The sequence below is a fragment of the Camelina sativa genome, chromosome 19 (assembly GCF_000633955.1).
Source record: "Camelina sativa cultivar DH55 chromosome 19, Cs, whole genome shotgun sequence".
NCBI lineage: Eukaryota > Viridiplantae > Streptophyta > Magnoliopsida > Brassicales > Brassicaceae > Camelina > Camelina sativa.
Genome location: NC_025703.1, coordinates 6,536,792 through 6,541,108, shown reverse-complemented (window position 1 = coordinate 6,541,108; position 4,317 = coordinate 6,536,792). Strand labels below are relative to the sequence as shown.

The window sequence follows — 4,317 nt, the reverse complement described above, 5'->3', positions numbered from 1 at the left end:
TCTTATTCGTCTGTTTTAAGTTCGGCCGACCAAAGCTAAACCGATAATGAACATTAGTTACTATTTACGCAAATACCCTTTTACGTTTAATCCGGTCATTAGTTTCTAGTATTCAGTTAACCAAGTGGGATTATTATTAGTACAGTGACTACACTCTAATCTCGCTATCCATTATCAGATGTTTAAAGATTTAAAATACCACTTTGTTAGTGGTTTATCCCGTCAGCTTACAGTTATGATTCTCAACTCCTTGGCTTTGCTCGGTCTCTTAAGATCAACCTCCAGATTAGTGTAATTGACAAGTTCCAACTCACTGATACTTCACCTCACGAGACCTTGATCATCTGTGCTCAGTTTAGGCTGCATCACCTGAAGTATAGCCTCCCTGAAGAGAGAAGCGAAGCTCTGAGGGCACTGAGAAGATTAAGGCCAAAAGGAGTAATTCTTTGTGAGAACAATGGAGAAGACAATACCAGTGGGGACTTTGCAGCAGCGTTCTCCAGGAAACTTGAGTATCTGTGGAAGTTTCTGGATTCAACAAGCTCAGGATTCAAAGAAGAGAATAGCGAAGAGAGGAAGCTAATTGAAGAGATGGATGAAGGAAAAGATAAATGGTATGAGAGGATGAGAGAAGCTGGTTTTGCCGCAGAAGCATTTGGTGAAGATGCAATTGATGGAGCCAAATCTTTACTGAGAAAATATGACAAAAATTGGGAAATAAGAATGGAAGATGGAGACACCTTTGCTGGGTTAACATGGAAAGGAGAGGCAGTTTCCTTTTGTTCATTGTGGAAGTAGCTAGTTAGCTAGCTTCTTTATGTTTGTTTTGGTTTATCTATCTGAATAATCACAACCTTTCACCAGCTTATTGAATACTCACAAGAACAAGTATGTAATGATGCAGAAATTAGAAAGAAGATAGATTGCAAAAGGCTGTTGCAAAAGAAATATTCTTTACAAATCGTGTTCAAAAAGAGATGAAAGTACATATGACTGATAACAAAAGGAGATATAGATGCTACATGAAACTCATATTGCAAATGAGACTATCTAATTATCTCTTTGTTTCCTTTTGCTCGGCTTGTTGTGTTTCAGTGAGACTAAGCTTGGAACATAAGAAGTGAAGTATCGAGGCAGAGCAACTCCAACATTCACAGAGTCTTTAAAGTATCCATCCTTTCCAATGATACAAGCTTTTGAGTAGTTGAGCCTTCGATCAAAAACTACAGCGACTTGCTTCTCCTCGTCAATGAAGAAGCACCCAGCTCTAAAGCCATCCGTAAGCATCACCAAATCCATTCCCACAAACTTACTCCACAACACTACATTGGGCTGGATCTTAGTAGAAATCCAAATATCAATCGACTTGTAGCTCCGATATAACACAGCGAGCTTCTCATCTCTAACGCAAGTCAAAGCCACATTGTCTTCACCATCACCTTCAGAGTTAAACGGCAGTTTCAAAGGCTCACCAAATCTCTTTGTTGTAAAATCAAAACAGAGTAAATAATCTCTACTCTCTTCCGACTCCATCGGTTCCACACCTTCTCCTACTTCAACTCTCTCTGTAATACGCTTCGTAGCAAAAAAGTAAGCGTTTCCCTTCAAAGACAAGCTTCGTTTTTGACCTAGCGCTGTGTCTCCTCCGTCTGGAGTACCCTCTGTAAGAATATTTTATATTCTATGTGGCCTATATGTCTTTCGGTTTAATAATAAAGTTCAAGTTTATATTTAACATTGTAGATTCTAATATTAAAGACAACACCGTGATGAATCAGTTTCGATTAATGTATTAGAATTTGAGTGTATTGATAACCTTCTTCCCTTATCTTAATTATATTATATAAGTAATATATATACATCTATATGTTAAGTCTATTAAAAGGTGCTATTATGAACCAGTACAATATGAATCATCACAACTCTTTGAAAGATGACTCTATATAAATATATATATGTGTGGCTGTTGAATTTTTTACTGCAACAATTTTGTTCTCACAACGTGAGAAACACTACCAAACCAAACACACACCAGAGAGAGAGATTAGTGGTCTTCTTCATCAGAGATTACGTGAAAGTAATAAAGAGTAAGGAAAGAGAAAATCAATTACTGAAGACTTGGATTCATCATCAAGCATAGAGAAAGCAATGGATCAAATTAGTGTTTCTTCTTCTCTAAGAAAATGTTCATGGTTGAATTAGATCAAATCTAGATGATCTTTGGGATATGTAGATTTCATAAACATAGAAATCTAAATTTATATTTGGTATGAGAGCAAACTAGATTTGTTTAATTCAGCATTAGCAAAACATACTTAATTCGTTTGATCGAGTGTTTACGTATTTGTTTATTCTGGGTCATTCGTGACGATTAGAATTAATAACGATACATTCATGAACCGGTGCTTATCATTACAATTGACGGTTAATGCATATTTAATGTGTGAAAAAAAAATATATCACAATTGATAATAATAAAATATGCATTGTCGAAGATGGAATTATAGGAATGATGAGTAGTGGTGTTTTCATGCACGTAAATATGTTCAGTGATTGACATAAATGGTTTTGTTAGATTCTGTTTAAATAGTGAATGGTTGAAAAGTTACCTATCATTAGATAACTGGTTTTATGCATACACGTATTCGATTCCATGTATAAGTTCATGGCACTTTTGAATGTATTTAAATTCACGTTCACTGAGATGCGTATGAGCGTATCCATGATTCTGGGTTTTGTGTAGTGGAAAATTACTACATATGAATTCGTGTAGTGAAAAATTGCTTCCGCTGCAATTTTATAAGTTTAGGGTAATTGTGTTATGTAATATTAACACAGTAGAAAAATAATTTATACCAATTAAATAATTAAATATTTTAATGTTTATTTGTATATAACTTGTTAGTTATCAAAGTGGCCTTGTTATATTGCATATAGAAAGTAAAATTTTAAAGATTTATTAATTGATCATGATTAAAAAGATGCTAAAAAATGACATAAAAGTTTTGATTGATCAATTATTTTATTATATATATTTTTGAAGATCATCCAAAGGTGGATCATTGAATATAGTTAATAATATGAAAAGAATTAATCATTTTCAATATAGTCAATAATATGTATATTCAAAGGTAATATGTTTATTTGATTAATATGTGATTTGATTAATTATAAAATTATAATTTTAGCATCATTAAAAGTGTTTGTGTTTAAATATTGCCCAAAGGTTATTTAAATTCATGCATTAAATTTAAAGTTAGGTCTTAAGAGTTTGTGTAAAAGTGTCAAAGCACTAATAGATAAGCATGTTTACATGTTTGCAGCTTCTTCAAACTTGTATGCATCTGCTAACTTTGTCGTAAAGTTCAATGGGCTGAATTACGGTGAATGGTCTGACCATATCCGTTTTGCATTGGGTATTATGGCTTTGGACTCTGCAATACTAACGGATGAGGAACCTGTAGCCATTACAGGATATAGCTCTGAAATTGAAAAATCTCGTTATGAGATTTGGGAGCGATCTAACAGGCTGAGTCTGAACCTCATGAGAATGACAATGGCAGAAAGTGTTAAGCCATCTATGCCTAAGACAGAGAAAGCAAGGGAATTCATAGAGAAAATTAAGGAGTGTTCACAATCTGATTTGGCTGACAAGTCGATTGTAGGAAGTCTTATGAATGAGCTTACTACGAAAAGTTTGACTGGTCTCAGCCAATTCATGATCATGTGACCACATGTCTAACTTGGCAGCAAGGTTGTCAACCTTGGGAATGGAAGTTCATGAGAATTTCTTGGTCCAATTCATTATGAACTCTCTACCTTTTGAGTTTAGCCAGTTCCAAGTGAATTACAACACCATTAAAGATAAATGGGACTTTAAGGAGTTAAAGGCTATGTTGGTTCAAGAGGAAGGGAGAATTAAGAAAATGAAGGATCATGTTGTCAATCTTGTGGGGTATGGAAATGCTAGCAGCAACAATAAAGGAAAACCAAGTAGGAAGGACAAGATGAAGGATAAAACTTTCATGAAAGGCCCTGAAAGTCAAATTCAGAAGGAAAGGAAGTGTTTCTTTTGCAATAAAATGGGACACTTCAAGAAAGACTGTCCGAAAAGAAAGACATGGTTCGAAAAGAAAGGTACGCAACATATTTATGTTTGCTCTGAATTGAACCTTGTTGAAGTGCCTAAAAATACTTGGTGGTTAGATACTGGTGCTACTACTCATGTGTCTCATATTAAACAGGGATTCAGTTCGATTCAACCCATAAGAGGACCTGAACAATTCTTGTTCATGGGAAACAGAATGAAGGCACGAA

The 4,317-nt window shown here is 34.7% G+C and overlaps 1 long non-coding RNA gene across 1 annotated transcript; it reads right to left on the bottom strand.

Annotated features, from left to right (window-relative positions):
• LOC104765179 lies at positions 112-1,174 on the bottom strand. Its single transcript, XR_763841.2, has 2 exons — positions 474-1,174; positions 112-385 (listed from the first exon to the last, which is right to left on the bottom strand). It is a non-coding gene; the product is annotated as an uncharacterized LOC104765179 (long non-coding RNA).